The sequence below is a fragment of the Corvus brachyrhynchos genome, unplaced genomic scaffold (assembly GCF_000691975.1).
Source record: "Corvus brachyrhynchos isolate BGI_N302 unplaced genomic scaffold, ASM69197v1 scaffold1337, whole genome shotgun sequence".
Classification (NCBI taxonomy): Eukaryota; Metazoa; Chordata; class Aves; order Passeriformes; family Corvidae; genus Corvus; species Corvus brachyrhynchos.
The window spans coordinates 38662-63521 of NW_008239191.1; the positions used below are offsets into that span (position 1 = coordinate 38662).

Sequence of the window (24860 nt, forward strand, 5' to 3'; positions counted from 1 at the left end):
TTGCACATTTCACAAGAAGGAGCCCCTTTCTTTGTCAGAAGGACTCTCTGCAGCAGATCCATCACTGTCCAGGGCTGGAACACACGTGCAGATTATTATTTCTGAAAAGCTTTCAGTTGTATACTTTGAACCACTTGAAACAGATTTTTTTTTTTTAATACAGTATTTAGGACAAAGGAATATAGACCTTTGCATTTGATAGTACTTTAAAGTACTATGAGAAAAATGGAAAAAAGTATCTCTTGTGTGAGCCTTTCTTCACCTGCTGGGTGCCTCCTTTTTCCCTTAGTTCCTCCTTCCTGGTCATGGGGAACCAGCTCTCCCACGAGCCCTGCCTGGTGACCCTTTTCCTGCCACTCTGGGGCTCCAGGTGCACAGGGTCAGCCCAGCATCGAGGTGCTGCCAACAAAGAAAGCTCATGGTGACCCACATCTTCCCAGGGCTCAGCCAGGCAGAGCAAAGGGTTAAAAAACTGTGAGGAATTTCCCTGTGAGCCATGGAAAGGACTAAGAAAACGGAAACTAGCCTGAATTTAAACTGAAGACCTCATTCTTCCGCCAAGCCATTCGGTTTCTTAATCAACTGGGGCCTTGTTTCACAGTCAGTCATCAGAGGCTTTAGAAAGTTGTTCAGACAAATCTGTAAGGGGAGATCCACAAAGGATGTCTTTTCTGTGGCACTCTCTACCTAGAATATGCAATGCTGGGGACAGGGTGCCCTCAGTGGTGCTTCTGTGCCATGGAGCACAATGCACAATGATGCTATAGGATACTTCCACTGCTGAGCTCCTGCTTATTTAAATATGCATTTAATTAAGGAAAGTACTGTAGGAAATTAAGCAGCGAGCTTTCCCAATGGTATTTCTCCTCCTTCCTAGGAGAAAATCTTTCTCAGGTTTCAGAAGTGCTGCAGTCTGCTCCAAGTCAGACCTTTCTTTCTCTCATTAGCTCTGCAGTCCTGTCGTTTACTAGATTTCTAGCTTCTAAGGAAATGATTCCTTTTTTTTTCTTCTCAGTCTGGTAATGCTTTAAATGACTTCTGAGAACTACACTTTTATTACTCATTATTATTGAGTCAGGAGAAAAAAAATACCTCACATAATAGCAGAAATCTGATTATTCTGGGAAACTTTGAAATTCCCTTCTCCAGTGGTATTCTTTGATGTGCTTGTTAAATAAATAATGATTTTTACATCTAAGGTTTATCTTACAGTGCAAATACACCATTATCCTCAGTGTAAAAAACACTTTTCATTGTTAGCCACCGTAAACATGAGCTGAAGCTGTGATTCAGGAGTGCTCGAAGCTGACCTGCCCAGGTATGGGGCAGTGTAGTTTTTTCACATTAACAACTTGTGAAGGAGAAATGGGCCATGGAGACAGAGGCACTGCAACAGGCAGAGGGAAAGAAGAGGTTAGATCAAAATAGAAATGTCATGCAGGCAAAAAGAAACTAGCAGGCACTCTAAAGAGAGAAACACATCAGATTAGAAACAGAATATGAGTCTTTTCATAAGATTTTTCAATCACAGCCTCGGGCACTTTGTATGACAGCGGGAAATAGGATGACATTTCTGGAATGGTACAGAATTAAAAATAATAATAAAAAAGATCAGATTTTACTGGAGAAGGAACTCACTAAAGACTTCAGAGATGGTACATGCAGGACATTACTGTGTAAAGCCACCTACAGTAATCTATTTTTATGTATTTACTTGGTGTGATAATGGCTTCGACTGTTAAGTTTGCCGAGTCTGGAGTCCAGCACTGCTCAGTACCTGTTCATCTCTCTCCAGGTCTGCCAGGACCTGTGCTCTGTGCCAGTTACTTGTTCCCCTCACTGTCCCCCTGGGAGGCTGGGAACTGCCTCATTTGCAGCCCGGGATGGAGCTGTGCCACTGTGGGCAGGGGCAGAGCCAGGATGCGTGTCCTGAGCTGCAACAGAGGAGCTCTTGTAGAGCCCACAGGCTTTTGTGGGGAGGTGTGTTATCAGGGCAGTGAGAGAGTCCCAAACCTCTCTTCATCATCTGACTTTCACCCACAACATCCTGGCATGGGGAAGCCCCTCTAATGTCACACACAAGCCGTGTCCACATCACTTCGGGTGCCTGGTAGGCAGGACGCTTCTGGAAATGCAAGGGGCTCCCAGCCCACCTGCCTGAGGTGGGCACCCACCTGGGTGATCTGCAGCTGTGTCTCAGAGAACATCCCCTGGAGCACCACTCTGTGAGCCACTGAGGAGGAGCACGTGGGACTCATGGCAGCACTGCAGGGGAGAGCACAGAGCAGCAATAGACCAACACCGAACACAGGGAGAACACAGTGAGCAAGACAGGGAAGCAGAAGCTGGAAGAACTACCATGTTTTTTCCTGCTTTTATCCACACTTTTATGTCCTGATTTCTTTGAGGGTTGGTGGGGGGAGGGGGCATTGGTTGGTTTGGGGTTTTTTGTTTCATTTTGGTTTTCGCATCACAGGTTAAACCGAGATGTGTTCTCCTGTCTCTCACTTTCAGCTCCCACCTATGTCTTCCCAAAATTCCCTGATCTGCTGCTCCTCCCAGAAGTTTTGTAACACCTTTTGTTACCACTCTGCAAGCACACTCATCAGACAAGACTGGAAGAAGCCATCACCACAAGCTTCTCACAACAGAGAAGCAGTCTTGTGCTCTGGAAGCGAGGCCCTGTGCAACAGATTGCTGGAAACTGGGAATTTACCCTGCCAGAATCCTGCTCTTCCACTTGTTTCCCAAAACAAATGCCCATTTCCAGAAACCAGAGGTGATAAACCTGGAAAGTGTTTACACCTGGAATGGAAAAGCTGTGTTTAAAATGAGGGCATAAGAAGAGCAGTGATGAAAGGATGCTTAGTTTGGATTGTGTTCCCTCACAGCACTGTGTGAGCACTGAACCCCAGCCCCTCTCCAACCGTTGCTATCCCTGTCCTGAAACAGGAGCAAGGAATAGTAAAAGAAATGGAAGAGAGCTGTGATCAGTAGTAAAGTGAATGCGAGAGAGGATGTTTATCTGGAAACTAGAGCTCCTTCCTGGCCTCCAGACTGTTCACCTGTATAAATGTATCAGCAAGCCCCATCAAACCACCTTTGGCTGGCTGGTTTCTTCCAAGTGATATTTCCAAAAGAAGGCTCCTCAGTTTGCAGTTCTGCTTACTGGAGCTTGGTGCAAGGCTCCAGGTTGTGTGTGCTTCCTACATGAAGTAGGTAAGAGGAGCTTTGAATGGTTTTCTGATTTTTAGTCTCCTGAGCTGCTGGATCCAGTTCAGCCCTGAGTATTATCCAAATTGGCTTCTGTGCACTCCAGTTTCTTTTTACTCAATCCAGTCTAAGTGAAGGCTACCAAACAGAGCAGCATTTCTCCTTCAGCCCTACCAGATGGGGCCTCCTAGGTCAGATCCTTGTATGCATAGTTATGGCCTGACACAAACTGAGCCTACAGTGAATGTCATCTGCTTTTTACTGGGTGAACAGGGTCCGAGTCAACCTACAGCTCAGGGATGCCCAGAGGCAAGAGAAGGGAGAGGGTGGGAATGCACATGTGAGATGTGAGGAGGTCACCTCTGCTAGAAGCAGCTTGCATTTAAATCGGATTAAGTGTTTCATGAATCGACACCCTTAGTTACATGGGATTTAGCTTCCAGGCCACTCTCAGTCATCACAGTTTGCAGCGTCCCTCCCAGAGGCTGCTCCACAAAGTGTGTGCCACAGCACACCATCATTTCCAGCACTTCTGCTCCCTTGTTTGGCCTGGAAGCTGATGGAAGGGTTTCTGCACGTCAGCCCTGCTAGCTCCTTACCAGTCAGGGCAGCCAAGGCTGTACCTGCTGTGAAGACTCCTCCAAGGCTCCTCTCAGACTCAGGGATGCAGCAGCCAAGGCAAGCCTTGGCCCTGGGGTTTGTCCATGTCACAGCCCAGCAGCTGTGCCTGCTGTGAGGAGGAGTGACCAGCCCAATGACACTGCTGCTGCCCATCAGTCAGCATCAGCCCAGCTCCAGACAAACACGTTTAGCATCTCCAGAGCAAGCTGTGATTATATCCTGGGCAGCACAAAGAGCCACAGGCAGGTAAATTAACAGAGAACAAAAATTAGCTCCAGTCTGTGTGGCTTGCCAAATTGCAGTTGGTTTCATGTCCTCAATTGAGTTCAAATATGATAGCAGTTCCCAATACAACACAAGACTTAGAAAAAGGCCTAAACCTGGCACATTGGGGAGGGCAGCTCCTGCTGTCTCAGAGGATGAGCTAATCAAATTACACAAGAGGAAGAGGGTGGCAGTACTCAACTTTCACCTTTTCTGAACTGTTGCAATTTTTCCAGGAAGGGTGTTGGTTCTTTCAAGAAATCCAGTCATCTCCTGTAGATTCACATAGTGAAAGTGCTTGCAGGTACTTTTAAGAAGCAGCCATGGGCCACACATGTAGTTCTCAGCCCAAAGTCAGCTAAACAGCCTTGCTTCTCCTTTTCTTTACATCTCTGGCAAGGCATGGTAGCCCTGTCCCATTTCAGCAGAACTTCGGACTGTGCCCAGAGCTTTATCCAACTGCTTTGGCTGCAATTCTGTCACTGGGTAAGTGAACCTAAAATGGATGTCACTCTAGGCCTCTCCTTGCCCTGACACTGGCTGCATGCTCCCATCTCTCTTCCTTACATCAGTGGTGATATTTATTTGACCTCTGGAGCTGAGTGGAGCTCCAGCCACCAACTGGGCTGAAAACTAACTCCACAAGGAAAAATGAATATATTTTTGCTGGTTTAAATCATATCCATAAAACCAGAACCGATCTGAACCCTCTATAAGACAGTCTCAAATGGTAAGTTACTGTAAACTTAGACTCCTCTTGTATTTCTCATCCTGCAAGATGTCAGATACACACACAACCACAGACAAATAAATTTTTGAAAACATGAGTGTATCTAAAGACCTTGTTCTCCAGAAAGTCTTTCTTTCTTAACTCAGGGAAAAAAAAATCCCAAATCTGCTTCCTTCTTTCTAAACTCAGGGGGAAAAACCCCAAATCTGCTTCTAGGAATTTCTTTTTTGAAGCATTTTCAGGAAACAAAAATGTGCAAGATTATTATGCCCCCTCCCCAAACAATGAAAAATAAACAAAAAGAAAAAGGAAAAAAAAAAAAAGAGAGAGAAGAAAGAAAATTTCAGTTGAAGAAGCAAAAATCCTGAATAATTTCTCATAGTCTTTTACTGGAATCCAGTAAACACATTACCAAAATACGCTGTGTATTTTACTAGGCTAACTTATCTCTGTGTGTATTAGAGGCACAGCATGAAGAAAAACGATAAAAAATATTAACCTCCTTTGTATAACTCAGTAGAGTTACGAAATATCTAATTGAATAAACTACATTTGACAAGAACAAATGGTGACATTTCCATGTAATGTTGTCTTTTTGGCTTCCTGACAAAGAAAAGCTTAAGGAACCATGAGTTTTGTTTCCTAAGGGTAAGTTCTTCTACTTGTATCAACTCAACAATCAATAATAAAGTATGAGCATAAGCACTTTTAATTTATGAACTGGATACTTTGAGTGAGTTTAATAGTTTAATCTTACGCACATTGCTCTGAGTGTTTATTTTTGTTGTGCTGCATAGAACTGCTTAATGGAAAATACTGCATTAAAGCAGTAAAGCAGCCATACATGTAGGAAATCAGAAAAGGAATAATTAAGACACAGTGAAATTAATACTGTGCTGATTTCTTGTAAGCAGAAGAGCACCATTACCTTAAGGGGGAGCAAAACCCCAAACAGGGAGCTTGCACTGATGTCATCTTTCAGCAGATGACCAGGCTTCTTCCCTGGGAGACATTTGTCACTCTTTCGCTCAAAGAGTAAAGTTCAGCACTCCTGAATTTTGGTATTTGGCTTAGGTGCAGTTTTGTACCCAGTTCCCAATTCTGTCAGTGTGGCGGCTTGGGTGCATTTTTGTACCCAGTTCCCAATTCTGTCAGTGTGGCTTGTCTGGCATGTCCCCTCCGAATCACCACTGCAGTGGATCTGCCAGCTTGCACGAAGCTGGGAGTCAGCCAGGAGGGGTTACGTGTGTTGGTTTGAACTGACCTAGAAAGGGCTTACCAACAATAACACTTGTCTATGAAAATATCACTCCTATTTATCTCTGGGAATAAGGAGTGGAGTTTTATGAGACTGGCTGTGGAGTGAATCATGCTGTTCATTACTCACAGCTGAAATTGGATGTGACCTGCACCTGGTTTTAGGGAGAGGGTAGCTTGTCCCACCTAGCTCTCATTCAGACCTGATAAGGATTTTCACAGTATGTATTTATCCTGTCAAAAGCAGGCTCTTTCACTGTAGGCTATTGATGTTAGGCACAGATGGTCTTCTGGTTGCCACGCAGATGATAATGTTCCAGTGAATTTCAGTTAATATTAAATGGAAAGTGGCTCAATCTGCATGTCTCTCTAGAAACAACAAACCAACCATCTTGAGAATCAATATTGATAATACTGTGAATGTTAAGCAAAAAAATAAACACAGCAACAAGGAGCACATGGCATGTGGTGACTCCAGTAGCTGTTAAGAACCTGCAATATCATGCAACAGGAAAAGCAGGACATTTAAGAGAGCCAATTCTTCAGAACTGTATTCTAATTAAGACCAGGCATTATCAGATTGCAGATCATCTATCCATAGCCACAAGCTTTACTTGCCAAATCCATGTTCTGGTGTAGGTGAGCACCATGGGCAGGAGCAATACACAGGAAGAAAAGGCAGGCCCAGGCCAGCTGACACGTAGGTCATGGATGTCCTAGGACCATTCATGCATTGGGAAGAGCCCTCTCACCCTCCTTTGGCAAGGGAACACAGGGCTGAGGCAAGCCCACACTTGCGTTATTGGATGTGGGGTTTTTGTTCTTCTTGGCCTATGAAAACGCGATGAGACAAACCAGCAGGCAAGGAGGTTAGTTTTGTAATTCTGTCTCAACCCACATCACACACAATGAAGAAAAGTGATACTTGCTCACCCAGCTGCTTCAAGCAAGGATAAAGTGCTCATGACCATGTGTGGGCTCAAATGGCTCACATGGACCTTACCTTTCTCAGAGAATTTTAACTTTCTCAACCTGGTTACACAGTCAGTAATTCATGGAAAATCATATTATCTGACATTTCTACACCAGCCAAACTGAGGTCTCTGATAGCCTGCTCTGTTTTATAAGTGCCAGCTATCTTACTTCTAATTTATGGAGGAAAGCTTTTCAGGAAAGCCTAGAATTATGGCCCCTTCCAACCCAGAGTGGCCTGGGTTGGAAGGGACCTAAAGACCATCTAGTTCCACCCCAGTGTTCAGCTAAAATAGATTTAATCAACTCATCAAAACAGAGGATTGTTTGAATCAAGACAGTTGGTGTGTCTCATCATACAAGCAGGATTCTCTTTTATTTAAACATGAGTGTGTGTATGTGTATGTGCAAGAAAATTAAAAAAAAAATTACTATGTTCTAAACGAATTTAAAGCAAGCAAAACCCACAGGAGACAGAACTAGGAAAGACACCCTGTGTCTGGTTTTGAACTAAAAGAAATGCATTTTGGCCTTAGTTCCTCAATGTGTTCATCCCAGAACAGTCCATGTTACATTCTAAGCTTCTCAGTGGAGGACAGCACTGAGATTTTGGACACAGGTGAAAGATAAAACATGTGCAAAACCACTGAACAACTGGCAGCGCTGGGGCAAATCCTGGTTCAGGGCTGGTGCTGAGCCATAGCAATTCCACTGGCCTCGATGCACCTCCTCTGAGGCCGGAGTCAGGCAGCCTACTCATTTCCTGATGAGCAGGGCAGCATTGTCATTACCCACATGCACACACAAGAGAAGGATGTCACAAACTAACCTGGAAAGTAGAAACAATTTGTACATCACTCAGCAGAGCCAAGAAAAACAGTAGGGAAAAGGAGTGAGTGCAGTCCTTGAGGAAGGGAAAACAGAGAACAATATTGTCAAAGCTTAAGTAAAACACAAATGAGAGTGTTTGTGTGTTCCCTCATCTGCAGTCTCAGCTCTCCAGCCGGCTTATGCAGGCTTGCCCCTCACTACAGCAGCGAGACGAGAAAAGTCATGTGCTCAGCTCAATATGCCATGATTTAATGCCCTAGGAATCAACTTAATTTTTAGTATTTTTTTATAGTTTGCAATTTCAGTTGGAGCCAGATCATTTTTTTCAAAAAGATTGCCACCGTTTTACCTTTTCTAGTAACAGTGAAGTTATTATGGATGCAAATTATCACATTATAGTTGTTGCCACGGAAATAAACTGCAATGTTATAAGCACAAAAATAAAGAGCCTGCTGCAAAAGGAGATGCAGCAGCCACAGCTTCAGGGGAGTGCTTTTTTGGTAGGAAATGATGAACGAATTGCTCCAAACCTCTTGAGCTACAGGAGGTAATACAGCAGCCCCATTTTGCATTTTTATAGAACTGTGCGTAATGCCTCAAGTCAGTTTAGAAACAGAGCACCAACACCTCATGGCTCGAGGTTAAAGGGTAGTTTTGTCACACCAGGAACTCATGTGGGACCTTCTGAAGGGTCTTTGCACTACAGCCTGTTCATCCCATGCTGAAACACAATCCCAGGAGCACAGCTGCCAAAAAACCAATTCTCTTTTGTAGTGATAATGTGCATACATGAGCATGACTAATACACCTCATAGCAGACCCATCCTTTCAGAACTTCCCCTTAGGCAGGAAGATTTCTCCACTGGCCATATCCTTTGAGCCTGTAGCCATGTGAAGTCACAGAGAGCTAGAAGGGGCCAGAGTCTGATGTGATTTAGGGACCCATTTTAAAGGATGAAAAGAAAAAAAAACATTAAAATCAGCACTGCTTAGTTACTCTTGCATCATGGTGAAGGCAAAAAAAACATGGTCAAAAACCCATCAGTTACAATCATCTATTTTGATTTCAACAGATTTTGAGAAGAGCCGTCTCCTAATCTTGCTCAGAGGATCCAACAGAGCACTGGGAACACCAAGCCCCGGGACAGGCTGCGTGCAGGGGCAGCTGCTGTCGGCGGCACACGCCTGGTGCTTGGGCGGAAAGCACAGGAGTGGGTGGGTGAGGAGAACAACACTCACTGCAGAGAAGCCCTGACACCCAGAAGAGCTGGTTTGCATCTTGTGAAGTCTGACTCCAGGGCACGGGGAGTAAGGAGCTGTGGGTGCAGCTGCTCTCCTGTGCTACATGTTCACAGTGAGCAGTGGGTGCCTAGCCTTTCCAAAGGGCATGTCTGTGCCAGGGAGGGGATGTAGGGACAGTGGAATTAGAGAGGACACAGGCCCACCTCTCTCACCACAAACATCTTCCTTCAGTTAACAGAGACACAAAGGTTGCTATAGAAATTCTCAACGTTTTATTTTCAAATCTGCTTTTCTAGCCCCACCAGAGGAACCAGAGGATCAGGCTTGCAGTGGCTCCGCATCCACATCCCTTGATGCCTTACTTGATGCTAACGCACTCTCTCCAGGTGGGATTCTGCCTTGCTTGGGCACGGCTGCAAGGCCCCAGCCCTGGCAGCTGCCCGTGCCCGACCTGCATGGCTGCCAGGTTGCTGGCCAGCCCCACCAGCCACCCTCCTCCGGGAAAACAGCCTCCTTGGGGGCACACGGGCAGGCACAGCAGGACAGAGCCAGTCCCCAGCTCCTGGAACATCCCCAGGCTGCTGTGGAAGTGGTGGGCACTGCCAGAGCCCACCCACTGTCCACGCTGTGGGTGCACACAGGCAAACTCTGCTTTCCCAGTCTCAGGCAGACTCATGTCACAAACAGTCAATTAGCTTTTTGGAAGTTAAATAAACAAACAGAGAGGAGATTATAACTGATTAACTGAAGGGCAGGAAACATGAGAAGCTGGTTTGCTAGAAAGAAAAGCTCTTGTGCTGAGATCTCCAGTAATTAGCAGCAACAAGACTTACAGAAATTCATGAGGGGAAAAAAAATCCATGAACCCTTCCTGTTTAAATGTTCTCTTTTCACATGTTTTGCTTGGAAAGCTAACTTAAAACACAAATACAGACTGGGTCTCAAATACGGAATAGATTCCTGTTCTGCAGCAGTCATATACTTGGATTGCAAAGCAAATGGATGTGTATCAATGCAAGTCCTTTTTTTTCCCCCCCAAATTATGTATTTTGTTAACAACTATCAGGTTGACAGCTCTATCACTCCCTCGAAGCACCTGGAAGGCAATTTGGTTACTGCTGGCAGATGCTGGGGGTGCTCCTTGGAGCACAGTTGAAGACTGAAGCCGCTGGAGAGCCAAAGGCCTTTGCCAGGACTGACCAGTGAGATTCAGCACTTAGCAATTCCAGCTCAGCGATGGCCTACGGGACCTGTTTACCAGTCTGCAGTGGAGCTGCTGTTGATTATGCAGAAGCCTACCTGGTTTCACTACACTGGTTCAGAAGTGTCCTCCACCCGGCTCCTGGAGCAGCACAGAGTCTCCCCGAGCCATGTATTGAAATCCCCAGGCAAAGCTGAAACCCTGACCTATATTTCAATGGCTCTCCAAGCTGTATTTATGCATCTTCAGAATGGCTGTGTTTACTCCCTTAAATTGCAGATAAACTGCAAATTAAAGAGAGCCCTGCAGATTCCTGTCTGCTTTGCTGTCCTGGATTTGCCTTTCTTGGATAACTCAGAAGACAACTGGAATCAAAAGTGAGACTTGCTCAAATTGATTGCAAACCTTAGCATACACTTGGAAAAGCAGCATGAGCAGGGCAGCAGTAATTTCATTGGGAAGGAGGATGGCAGGTCTGATCCTGACTGAACGCATAGAGCTCATTAGCTTCGAGTTACTATTCTGCATTGTGGTGTGTCCCAGCAATTACAGCTCCAGGATGCAGCTCTTCACACATGGCTAAGGATGGTTATACTCGAATACAAAGGTGAAGTAAAGGAGTATTATTCTATTTCCCTGACAGTAAACTGCAAAAAACTCAAGGTAAATTGGCGTATCAATGCGAAGTGATGTAAAGAAGCAGAGCTATGATGGCTTCCCCGTCACATATCAGTGGCAGCAGGATTAGGCCACTGCAGGGGATTCTGAAATACTCTCAAATACAGGGCAGCCCTTCTTCCCCTTCTAAAAACAAACAACCATGGATTTGGGGAAAAAAGAACTGAAAACCTGACCACCTTCCATTACAGCGTGTGACGGCTGTTGCTGTGCAGGAGCTGGGGAGGTTGTTAGCACCCAGTAATATCTTGTGGGAAATGAGCAGAGCAGGGGGCTCCTACATTTCCTTTGCTAATTTGCCACTTTTGAAAGTGTGGAGCCCTTTTTCCAGGCTACAGTCATAGGCACAGGAGGAGCTGTTTGACTCCTTGAACAGTGATCATGTAGTTGCTTTAAAACCTGCCTGTGGACAGGCTGGAGGTCCCTGGCTGGGGCTGCTCTAGGGCAGAGTGAGAGTGGGTGTCAATGCTGTTTGGAGCCTGCTGAAGCCTTGTTCACATTAAGAAGCAAATGAGTGGGTGACAATTAAAGTGGTGTATATTTATATTTTTGACTAAAAAGAGCTCTCCCACAATCCCACTCCACTTATTTCAGCAGAGCGCTGAACTGCCATTAATTTACACTCACCAGAAGAGAGAAGAAATTAGAACGTTTGACTTCTTTAAATAAATATTTTCTATTTTAGTGCCTAACACTGTGCACTTCCCTCACAGCCCAGGCAAGAGGTATCAACAAAGGTTGACAGTACTTGCAATGGTAAAAATTCAGAAATCCCTGTCAGTGTTTGGGTATTTGTGGAGCTGTGAAAGGCCAGCTTGTCCCGCAAAAGAGCTGTCACCCAGCAGGAGCTCCCCAGCATCCAGCTGTGTGGTGACACAGGTGGCAGGCACAGGTCTCCTCTGCAGGTGTAGGTGGGAGCTGGGCAAGAGCTCTGCCCTTTTCAGCCCATCAGTTTGCACTCAGAATAATCTTGCTGAGAAAAAAAACCAACAGGGTTGAGAGGTAGAAAAGAGTGGCACAGTCAAGGCTCTTCTTGGAGTCAGGCAGGGCTACAAGAGCCTTTAAGATGGAGAAGAGAATCCAGCTCAGTTTTGAATGCATGGGAAGCTGAAGGTGAAGTCTGAACTTCCTTGTCACCTCTGGCTTTGCTTTGTGTCAGGTACCACAGGTCTTCCCCCAGCCTGCTCTGCTCCTGGTGTCTTAAGGAGCCATGCCAGTGCCCAGAGACTAATCCTGGAAAAAAGCCCTGCTCTTCTTTATGAAAAGTGAGAGAATGAGTGTTCAGATGAGCAGGAGGTCCTGCTCCTACCCTGCTGTGGGCTGCACCCTCACAAGCAGCCCTGTGGCAACCACTTGGCCACTCAGTGTGGGTCGGACCCTGCTCTCATTTGGCCAAAAGCTACCCCACCACAAAAGGCTTTGGAGTGACACTGGCAGGGAGGGAGGGTGAGGGGAGCCAGCCCACCCCCTCTCATCACAACGTGCAGCTCTGCCAGGCTGAGCAAACCCCAAAGCTCTTCCTGCTGTGTTAAGTGCTGTGAGCCTGTGGTGGAGCAGCCTCCTCCTGGGCATGGAGCTCCACATCCAAGATCATGTCCACCAGTCAGGCTGACAGCTGGCCAAGAGGAGCAAAGCTTTGTCCAGGAAGGGACATTAGCTTCCCTTTCAACTGTTCCCCAAGGAAACATTTGGACAGTGGTCCCTGTAATGAGGGGGGTATTAAATTTCTGCTGTTCTGCAGAGGCTTGTGAAAGCCAGGCACTGCCTGGCACTGCTCTGCCTGCAGCAGAAGGGCCGTTTCTACTCTGTCCATTTTCCCCACAGATACATTCATGAAACTACCTCTACTCCTAGCCCCTTGCTGGCCCTGCCTGTGCAGCCCAAACACTGTCCTGTTGTTTTCAGTCAGCACTGTCAATAACCCTTTTGCAAGATGAGGTCCCTGCCTCTGAATCAGTTGCATCAGTAGCCTCTTCTGTTCATTGTTGATCTCCAAAACATGACTGCAAAATTCTGCAGTTGGTTAAATGAGAAAACCTATTTTTTCCATGCACCCTGATGGCACTATCATGCTCTGTTGTGCTTGCCATGGCCATGTGCACTACAGTGCCCAGTGAGTCTCCCTGTATGGCCTTGCCTCCACTGGTATGACTTGCTGGTGAGGCTGTTTGGTGCATCACCCACCCCATCCCACTTCCTCAGCTCCAGTTTGTTCCTCTGCTCCTCGATATGGCTCAGATGAGGGCTCTGATGCTGATTAAAAAGAACTTTAAAATATATCTGGTTGAATTTATGTCTTCAAAGGTCTCTGAGAAATGTTAATCTATATTTTGGAAAAAAATTTGAAAGTACATTTTTGAAACAGCTGCTATTTCAGCATATGTGATAAAAGGCGAGGAAACAGAGGGCTGGACAGATGAGTGAGGAGTGGGAATGCATTTTCCCTCCTTTGGCACGTGGCTGGGGCAGTCACCAGTGGCTCATGGGCAGCTGTCCAGGCCTGGGCCTGCCTGGTGACCACGGCAAGTCCACGTGAAGCACCAGGCTGTCAGCAGGGCCCTGGACAGCCCTGGCAGGGGTGAGGTTTCCTCAGGGGGCAAGAGAATGGAGCAAAAGGCTGAAATGCTGGGGGATGCCTGAGCAGTGGCTGAGCCCTCCTGGCCACACAGCTGCCCCAAGGGCCGAGGCTGGAACAGTCCCTGCCCTGTTGGGGACTGCTGTGGCTCCCTGGGCAGAGTGAGTGCATCAGGGGCTTGCTGTTCCTAATGCTTGCCTGCCTTTCGTGGTGTATGCCTGGGAACAGTAACGACCAGTACAAATACAGATTGATACAGTCAAAAAGATTTGGCTGCTTAAGTCTGTAGCTTTTAGAACAGATGGCTGCTGTAGGACCCCACTGTCTCAAAAAAGCAGGATGCAGGGAAGAAAAGACTGCCCATGTGTTCCCATCAAACACACTGTGCCTTTTCTTTGTTTTGGAATGGCACTAGAGGACCATGAGACCACTGACAGACCATAATGAGCTGAAACTGCTGATCAGGGCGTAGCTGTATTTAATTACAACTCCAGTACCTGCACAGTGCCATGGAGGTGTGCTCAGGGAGTGGTGTGCAGTGCTCCGACAGCCTTCCCATACCCCACTGCCTCTCCCAGGGCGAGACCACCATGCCAGGAGCCTTCTCTCAGCCAGGAACCACCATTGGTGGCTGGTCCCCCATCCTGGCAGGGCTGCCCTCCTTCACCAGTCCTGGCAAGCCCACTGGAGGGGGCTCAGCCTTTGCCTGAGGAAAGCAATATGAATGAACAGCAAAGTCCCAACTACCAGCACTTGCAGATGCCCTAAAGGTGATATGGGTTCTTTTATGTTCTCCTAAATTAGATTCATGGGAATTCATTTGGCAGTGCCAATACTGAGGGCTCAGGAGCACTACATCATCCTTTATGGGCACATTAATATGGGTTTCAGTCTCTGTCACATTTAGTATTGGCAATTATTTCACACACAGCTGTAGATCAGCTCCCTTTTGATCACAATCTGCCACCCTTTTCTACCATTCAAATTTACAGCAACATTAATAGTTCAAAAGTAATAGTGTTTACTGTGTACTGGGTTTCAATAAATTAGGAGGAAGCAACAGTTCCTAAACAAAGACTCCAGAAAGCACCAAAGATGAACTGAATGCAAGCTTTTTCACCCCAATTAACACATCCTTGTCTACTGGCAGAAAGTTTCCATTGCAGCTGTGAGAAAATAATTCCACGGATTTGTCACATCAATTCAAAGTGAAATTCAAAGCCAAAGAGAAAGCAGAAAGCATTCCCTGTGCTCTTACAGAAAATATCACTGCTTCAATTAGGTGCTACAGATGCTTGGAGTAAACATATTTTCCACTGGTTTTCTTAGAACCATACCCACTTAAATCTCCAATATTCTTCTGCATGTTCATTTCTTATCCCAGTTTAATACCACGCCTCCGGGTGTTAGTGGTTAAGGGGATACTGCCAAGCAATGAAAGCCAAGGAAAGCTGGGATAAGAAGGGAAAATATGGCCTTTATATAGTAAATAAACTTTTCAGCCTTAATGTTACGGCTGCTGTCAGCATAATTCAGAAGGGAAAAAAAATAACCCAGTGCTAGTTGTACCTTTCAGTTCTTGGGCCATGTGAATGTCCAGTTCTCCAGTTTTGAATCTGCTCCCAATCCAATGGAAATAGTGCACACAACTGAGCATTCAAGCCTCTAATAAATCTCATCTTTGTGTGGAATCCCTGGGATTCAGAACAAAACCAAAGCTAGATAAGGCTTCTCAATATTTCAGTAAATACCATCCCTTTTTTCCAGTAAAATCTTGAATTATAGGAAATCTAGATATCCTTTTGATGTAACAAGCATGGAGCAATAAGGTTGGAATGGAAACATCGAGTAATTAGTACATGTGAACTGCACATGCATACATGTCACACATATCTGGATCTCTTCAAAACAATAACTACAGTTAGCAGTATCCAAAATATGAATGCTCTAGAAGATACAAACCTCCTCTCCCACCAAAGTCCTTCCCAGAAAACTTTCACCCAAGTTACTACCATGTGTATCCTTCCCTTGCAAAAGTGTGGGCAGAGAAGCGGGGAAGAAATCACTGGGTTTATAAGTGTTATAAACTGCAGCTTACTTTAGAGCTAAAACATCCTGGCAGATGGTACCCAGCATCTGGGAGAATGCAAATGCCCAGATATAAAATTTGTTTTCTTTATTCCTCTTTATTGGGACTCTATTTGGTTACACTGTATTGTGATAAGATCTATTTCCTATGCTTGTCTCGTAAATTTAAATCTCAAAGCAACGTTTATAAACATTACAACCTATCAGTTATTGCTGTAGTGCAGTATCACTGATCTGAATTCTGATTAGTGACAGTTTGCATAAATATGTCACATAAAAATATATCTAACAACACTTTCCCAAACAAACATCTAAGAATTTTTTTTAAGAGATGGCTGAGGAAGAAGAAAAAATAGATTACATTAGCATACCTTGTGAAAACAAATGGTTTGACCTTGTGGGAATAAAGGTAGGAAAAGCTCCATTAGTCAGGTAAAACCCCCTAGAATTACAAAGGTTGGCTGTTTGAGGGACAAGAACCACCTCTCTTTATTTGTCCTTGACAGCAGCGGGTGCAGGAGGCAGCAGGAGCCATGGAGAGCTCTCCTCAGCCCTGCAATAACCCTGTGCCACACTGGATCTGCCCTCAGTCCCGGGGCAGCACGGGCAGGATGCCACAGCAGTGGGCCCTGAGCCTGTCCCAGCTGGTCACCAGTAAGCTGTGAGGACCCCAGTGGGGAGCAGACCCGAGATGACACCGGGCTCCTGCCTGGGGAGCCTTGCTGGGGTGCAGCAGCACAGCAGGCTCCTCACTCCTGCCTTGCCCTTTCCTGTAATTAGTTCCGTGTTCTATGTAAGTGGGAAAATCTGGGTTTACCTGCTCGGGCTGCTGCTGCAGCTTCCCCAGTCCCCCTAGGGATGCCATGCAGATTTTGCTTTTCATCAGTGTGCTGGAAAACCACAGGACCTCTTTGTTTAGGATAGCAGGTCAAGGATGTTCCCAGCTGAAATACTGCAGGAGAAAACAACAATCAAAAGAAGGATAGCTTCTTCCCAGCACCAGCAACATGCTGAGAGCCTTCTGTGACAACTTTCCTGGGGCTAAGGGGAGTGAGCAGCTCGATTTTGCTTGCTAAATTAGCAGCTAGGGTATCAAGGGCTATCTGCAACAGCTGTTCACCTGAAAAACATAGAAAATATTCCCATCAGAGGTCTGGGAGTAAGAGACCTGGAGACACATGTCTTTTAAAAGTTGTGTCTCTCCTTAGCATTGCTCTCTTCTTCTGCCATAAACACAGGTGAGAGTAGACAGGCGACAGGATGCTGGTAAACACAACCTGCTGCAGAACCTGCAGATGGCCCAGCTGTTACCAGAAATGGGAATGGAATGGGAATATTTTCTTCAAACCAAGTAAAATCTAATCATAACAGTTTGTTTCCACAGCCCAATCCCCTCTGTAGTGCATTACTAGCTCTTGCTCCAGCCCCTTCCCTCTCTCCCCACTACATCCATCCCCCAAGGTCCCTGTGGAGAGGCAGCATCACTCTTGTGCACAGGCTAAGGTGCTGCTCCTCGTGGAGAGGCTTCAGGTTTCTGTCCTGTACTCTGAAGGCCCTTCCTCTCCTTCTCCTGCCTGGCTGCCGGGCTGGCTCAGCTGCCTCCACCTGCCTCACCCCACTGCTCTGGCCAGTCTCCAGCTTTCAGATTTGGATGGCAAGGGCCAGTCCCACACAGAAAGTCTAATGAGAACCAGGACTGTCACTCATTCCAAATCAAGTTGCTGCACTATGTATCTAATTCTGAGCACCTCAGTTTGAAAGGCTTGATTCACCAAGTCATTTCCTTATTGCTGCCCTTGTGTTATTGGTGGTAGCTGTAGATTTCCTTCCTGTCCCCTCATAACAGGGTGGTTCTCTCCTCCCCACAGTGGCATCTGTCTTGCCTATTGTCAGCTCAAACACTTTGCTGGGGATGCCCAGCACCAGGTCCAGATAACCCCCAGCCAGTCTGGTGGAGGAACCTGCAGCCCCCCAGGTGATCCCTTGGTGCTGTCTCGGGGGTGTTGCTGTTCCAGAGGATGTCACAAGCTGCAATAAGCAAAAAGAAGTTTTTTACACTCCATACCCAGAAAGGGACATCACTCTCCAGTGAGATCAGGTGTTCTCCAGAAACTTTCCCTTATCTTTGGCCAAGTAAATAGTTGCATGTAAGGAAAAGAGAGAAGAGAGAAACTCCCTTTTGTAAATGTTAGTGTGGTCTGCAAGAAATTCATAGGCTGACGAGATAAAATGAGAGCATGCTTTTAATAGCAAAAGTATGTTTTCTTTGGCCTAAATGCAACCCAGGGTTTTCCAGTGCTCAAACTTAAGCTAGGGTGATATTAATTATTTAACAGGCACAAAAAGAGACCTGAGGAAATTATTCCTCCTTCCTCCTATTCAGTGTGAGGGTACAGCCAACCCTGGATCTGGGATCACAGAGGGATTTTTCATCTGTTCTGAAAACATGAGGTTTAGTTTTCCCTTCATTTCCTTGCTGCTAACAACCTCCTTGGTGCACAAAGCCTTGGAGTTTATCCATGTTCTCTTACCAGGAGCACAGCTTTGGGTGAGCCCAGTCTGAAGTCCATTGCTCGGGCCCTGAAGACAAACACTCACCCTCAGAGGTGCAGCTAGAGCCCATCAAAAACTGCTGCCAGAAGTTTCAGTTCTTTATCTAGTGTCAGGAGGGGAGTGTGGGGTAGAGTTGCTCCCTTCTCAACACCAGGTAAACGCAGCTTGCCAGGAAGCTGCGAGGGTGCCACAGGGACCAGTGTCCATCGGGAATGATCCCCATCCCTGCCGTGCTGCCCGTGTGCCCAGACCCTGGTGCCCATGCACTGGTCATCCTGGTCACACCTCTGGTCCTGCTGATTTGAAGTACAGGCAATTAATCTCCTGCCTAAATTTACTGCAAATGCTTCCTGTCATGGCACAGGAATTGCGCCAAGGGATTGTCCTGGGAAATTAACAGCTGTAACAATTTCCAGAAGCCAGTGACTGTGCACAGAGTTCCCAGGGCAGATGATTCAGTGGATTCATCTTGTGTTTCATTCTCAGCCTCTCAGCCCCTGACACCAGAGTCCCCAGAAGAACCTATTGCCTTAGCTTTTGCCCCACAGCTTCCTGGCTTTACACCTGGCATGAGACAGACACCACTGGGAAGGCACAGGGGAGTTAATTCTAACTGCACAGAGCAAGGAGCAGCACCTGCATTTTACCATCACCACCACCAGCCTTGTAGTGATGTTTGCTGACTGTGACATTTAATGCTGACTGCATTTTTTTCACAAGAGTTTGCACAAGCTGGGACTACTTTAACTCAATTCAAGAAACCCAAACCAAAACCAAAACCCAAATGGTCAGAAACCATTCAGATGAGTCATTTGTTATTCTCATTTTTCAGGCTGTGTTGAATAATATTTTCTCCACACATAACTAGGTGGAAACAATGGAGATTTGAGAAGGAGCCCTTAGATAAAGCTAAGACATACTGCAAAAGACAGACTTTGCAAGAGAAAGGAGCTGAAGTAGGGCAGAATGATACAGGCAAAAGGGACACGTTCCTCATCTATCACATGATTTTATAAGATGCTGTAAGTGAAGTTAATTTTAAGAGCTGTCTGCAACTGGTCTTCCTAAGGAATTTTCAAGAGAAATCAGTAGGGCTTCAACTTGATGTTAACCCTCCATGTGGGAACTTACTTCATTTGCTGTGCAAAACTTCATTTCTATTCATCCCTCCAAGTGGAATATGAGTGGGCTGATGGTGGGGGTCTTCTTTTCACCCACTGGATCAAGTTTCTTGTCTTTTATGACCCAGGTGTAGAATTACTACTAAGGCAAAATAACCCAACAGTATACTGTAACGCAGCTCCTCTGAGCTGTAGCAAACACCTTCGAGGTTGTTTTGGAATACATCAGTGCTGCAAAGTCCCCAGTGAAACCTCACAACACTCACAGCCAACACAACAACAGCTCAGAACAACTACAGGGAAACAATGAAGAGTCATTTTCTGCTTTTAGCACTGGGCAGAAAAGCTCAGTCTTTACCTACTGTCCAGCAGCAGCCCTGTCACACAGAGAACAAGCTGGGATGCCATTGCTTGATCCCACACCTTTCCAAGCAAGTCAGTGATATTCTGGTTCTTACACTCTTCCAACCCATGGTTTAGCATTGGCTTGTCACTTGTCCCATGCCCCTATTGCCCAGCCATGTAGCCCCACAGTGCAGGGGAAATCCCTTCCACCTCGGCCAGGGACTGCAGCGAGCTGGCAGCCCCAGGCAAGGCCATGTTCATGGGGGCAGAGGTGGTGATTAAATACAGCTTATTGCTGCAATGCTCTGCAAGGTGGGAACACTCTGCAGAGGAGGAGTCAGAGCTGTGCTGCTGTCCCTAGCCAACATATTGAAATGTCCTATCTTCCAAACCCACGTGTTTTCTCTTCATTTAAAATCGCAGTGCTTTGTTTGAGGCAGAGCTGATGACAGAAGAACAATCTGCCCTGGCCATTTCTGTTGCAATCCTTGTAAAATATTTTGGCTGTCTCTAGGGCCACTGTGTATCTGTGCTATTAAGCCTGACTTACAACACCTTAAGGTGGGCCACGGGTCATGGTTCGAGAATCCCTGGGTTTTCCCATTTGAAACTCTGGTTGGCTTTGTCCTAAAGCAGAACATAAAAGGTCATGGTTTTGCAACCTCCCTTGAAGTGTGGGAGCTCAGAACATTCTTGGCTTAAACCTCCCTTTGTGGGGAATCAGCCACATGTACCTGCTGAGATGAGCAGCTGTAGAATTTGTTCAGAGGCCCCCTGCTCCTCCCTGCAGTGTATGAGGAGCTCCTGGCAGAGCACCTGCCCCAGTGGCAGTGAATCCCTCACAGGACACTGCTCAGCCACTGAGGTTTAGCCACAGCGCTGGCCCGCAGCCACTGTTGTAAAAGCAGACAAGTATCAGCATTTCATCAACATTTCCCAGAGGAAGTGTCTCCTCCTGATTTCCTTGACAGAGAATTGAATTGCCCTGCTCCTCCAAATCAAGTGTTGGATCTTTCTTTCTTAAAAAAAAAGAAACACTGTGTTTTACTAAAACCACATATTTATCTCAGGAAATAGTGAGGGCAACCTCCCAGCCAGATCAATGTTCTGTACAGCCTCTGCCACCAAGACACACAGGCTTTCCAGTCAGGAGGTGGCTTTCCAGCCTAGTACTCCACACCACGCTGCCTTACTGTCATCAGAGCTTCAGCTGGGAAAAAGCACGGGAAACCTGTTACACAAGCACAGGGGTGTTTTGCTATACCAAGGAGGGTCCATGACCACATTCAGAACATGAAAGTTACAGAAGTTTCTCAGAATTTCTACTAAAACTTGTAAACAAAAAAACCCCACCCTCCCAACCAACCAACAAAAAGCCCCAAAACAAAAACACGAAACCCTGAGTTTTGCTTCTTATTCAGTTTGGTCACAAGAGACCAGATGTTTTCAGGCTGCTAGATAGAGAACTCAATAGCAAGTTCAGTTCAGTGTCAGCTGTGAGTCTGAAGTACAAGCATAAGGATGTAAGTGCTATGGACAAGATCACCTCATTTTTCTAGATTAGGTGATGACTTGAACTCAAATACCTGCCACAGTTAAAAGCAGGTCTTTTGGAAGGATGGAAGGCTCAGGCAAAGGGATATGGTGCTTATTCCATATTAAAAGGATAATGTCCTTTTAATAAATTAGCATACTTGTAAGAAAGATCTAATTAAAAGGCTCTGTACACAACAGCAGTTTAGGAAAAAAACCTGAATGGAAAAAAACTTTGGGAAAAAACTTTTGCTTGTGAGTTGGAAAAAAATTTGTTTGACAGGTATGATGATGACTTCCCTTCCAGAGATCAGTGATGGATGCTGAATCATGGACATTTTGGCCAAAAAAAAGCATTCTTACCAACAACTCCTCTGGTAAGTCAGGGCCTTTATACACCTATAAACCTGTTTTGTTCTGCTACGGATATTGTCCTGCCAAGTGCATAGACAGGTAATTGCTAAACCTGCAACCACTCAGAACACAATCTGCACTTTGAAAAAGGTGATTTTAGGAGAAGTAAAAAGGCAGAACAGAGTGAGTATCCCCTGTGGAGCAGGCTGCACCAATGCCATAAAGTCTGGAAGCTGATCTTTGCACTGAGAGCAGGACCTTTGATATATAAAGGCATAACAGAGCAGAAAGCAAGAGCCTCACAGACATGGACTCCTAGGAGTGATGTGTGCTGAAACCTGTGCTAGCCCAAGACAGCACATGGAGCCTGCTGAGCCAGACTCTCTAGGACATTTCCTTAACCTGTGCCTGAAAGCTGAACGTGCAGAGCATCAGTTTCGCAATATGTCAGTTGTACTTATTAAATAACTTTTCATAACACATACAGATACCATCTTCTGTCACGGCCTGAGAAACACTCTAAACAACCGTTTCCTCAAAAATCAAACAAAAATTTATATCAAGCTGAGAGATGATGACAGACTTCTGTGGGATTAAGCAATTTCTCTCAGCATTTTTGTGGGTTTAACTAAACTGTGAGATTACAAGCAGAAAGGAAAGAACCACCCCCAGATTTTCCATTAAAAAAACCCAAACAACAGTGAGGAAACATTCTGAAAGAACTATAGAAGATAAACAACTGTTAGACATGACGTACCATAACCTTGACCTCCCATCAACAACTGTCTGTTATTCCCATTCAAATCAATTGCTGATAGGGTTTTCTTCTCACCCAGCAGCTCCAGCTGTTTCTGAACAATTCTGCTTGCCAAAGGAGAGCATTCCTGGGGAGCAAAGGAGAACACAGTAAAAAAGACCCAGTAAAACCTTTGACTCTCTGAGCACCAAGAGACCAACCACAAATGCAGCATCTCTTCCAACAGCTCCTCAGTGCCAAGGCTGGCCCAGGCCAATCTCCTGGGAGGGCACAGCAGCTCCACACCATTGCCTGTCCCTACAGCCAGATTTAGGATAAGCTATGCAGGTACAGGCCCATCACTCACCCTCTGAGGGGAACAGAAGCGGGATAAGCATCATAGATAAGCAGGCTGCTTCTCCAGAGCCATTCAGGGAAGTTGCAATGAGTCACTTCCAGTCACAGAGGGGAAAAAACCCACACAGAGGTATTAAGAAGTCAGATGGATTGATTGCACCATCTTCATAATGGGAATCTTGGATTAAAGCACCTCACCTGCTGCTTCAGGTGCACTGTACAGCTGTGAAGCAGAGTTGGTTATTTTGAATGCACAATGTATGACTGATAGGAGAATAAACCATGCTTGGTGCTGTTTTTAAAACAGTTAGGATAAAGTGTAGTCATCTGACACAGAAAACCACATTGTAAAATTAGAGATGAAGCCTGCCAGGATGGATTTAGTTGTATTTATGAAGTGTCTGTCAGTGATGTGGGTACTGTCCAAAAAAATTAAACAATGTACTGGATTGCTAGAGGAAGGACCAAAGATCAGCTGAAGTTCACAGAGGAGCTTGTGCATTTCCACACAGACAACAGCTAAGGTGTTCATGGAATGCACACCCTGTACATTTGTTGGAACTTCTAACGTGCTTTTCTAACACATGTTATTATGCCCCCTATACCTTCAGGGGCATAAAAATTATGCACCAGAATTCATATTGCTAACTGGACCTGGAAGTTCTCCCAAGGTTTGTAGTCCTGGCACAACCTCCCTGCACCAGGTGCCCCCTCTACCTCTGCCCAGGGATGCACAGGGTAGGAATGCTGCCTCAAGCCTGGGCAGCCTGTTCCCCCCCAGCCCATCCCCTAGCTTGTTGCCAGACATTAGCAGTAGAGAGGTTAGGGCACTTTTCAGCTTTTCTGTCTCCTTTACTTAGTGACACAAGTCTGTGGATGTCTTTCATATTGCAGGCAGGAGATGCTGTCACCTGAGGTAAGTCTCACTGCAAATGGTGCTGATATACAACACGTGACTCTGCAAGTTAACACAGCAATTCTCCCTGAAAGTGTGTCTGTGGGGCAGTGTCTTCACAGATTAATCCTTGCTAGGATCTGAAAACTGGTAACTCTCTAATGTATCAAATTGTAAATCAATAAATTCTAGGATATTAAACCTGAAATGGAGCAAAAAGAGGGAAGTAAATGGTAGTATCTTATGCAGAGAAGAAAAGTCATCGACACTGATTTTCTAGGCTGGGAAGTCAGATTTGACTTCTCTCTCAAATCAGCAATAAAAAAAGAAACATTCAAGTTTCCACAGTTATTAGCTGCTTGTTACATGACCACCAAAGAGTTAAGTACCCAAGGCCTGCAGTTTTTCCAGGGTGTTTTGCATTTTTCAGCCCTTAGACTGAGAGCCATTGAGCACATTACCACAGGCAAACCTCTCTCCAACCAGATGCCAGAGCTTGGGAGGCTGGGGCACTGCTGAGCCTGCTCTGGCGAGCTGGGACAGCAGCCAAGCCACACAGAAAAGAACAAGTCAGGTAACTTCTTACAGCAGCTATTTTTCTGCTTACTCTTCTTCTGACTCCAAAGAAGCACACAAACCAAAATGCACCAGTGAAGCACATGTGAGTGCCCAGGAGGTCAGGCAGGAAGAGGGAAAGGGGCAGAAGGAGCAGCCCCACAGAAGGGCTGAGTCACCCGCTGCTGGGATTAGGGTCAGCAGTGAAGCAGTGCAGGATGGGGTTGGCAAAGGTTTGGAACACAAATGCCCAGCCCTACTGCAGCCCAAGGAAAATGTGCCGGGAGGGAGGGGGACGGCAAGCAGCTCCAGGGGAGAACAGTGTCCCAAGCAACATGGGGTCCCACTCCACCAGTGGCAGGTCTGGCCCTGCAGCAGCAGCAGCGTTTTGGGTTTCCTCTCATATGCAGAACATTTGGTTCATTATTTTCAATTAAAAATAAGTGAGCTGTAGTCGCTCTGTCAAGGACACTGCCCCTCAGACTGCTTTTCTGCACAGCACACTGGGCTGATTTAGAGGGCAAAAGAAACTGGGCTTCGAAACTCCAGTGTTCTGGGGGTTTGGCAGTGTGACAAAACTTCCTGACGAGAGGGACGCATGTAATGCCCTTTCCCTTGCTGTTCTCCTCAGCTCAGGCATCTGTAAGCACTTCTCTTTAGATCATCTGGAAATGACATATGGAAGAAGTTAGATCTTAAGTAGAGCTTACTCTATGCTCAGGCACAAGATTGTTGGTAA

At 45.9% G+C, this 24860-nt stretch overlaps 1 long non-coding RNA gene across 1 annotated transcript in view; it reads right to left on the bottom strand.

Annotated features, from left to right (window-relative positions):
- The window catches only part of LOC108448126, a 30940-nt gene extending 8224 nt beyond the window's left edge, over positions 1–22716 (bottom strand). The window contains exon 1 of the long non-coding RNA XR_001863909.1: positions 22336–22716. This is a non-coding gene — a long non-coding RNA (uncharacterized LOC108448126). The remainder of the gene's footprint in view (positions 1–22335) is intronic.
- Between the last annotated feature and the right edge of the window lie 2144 nt (positions 22717–24860).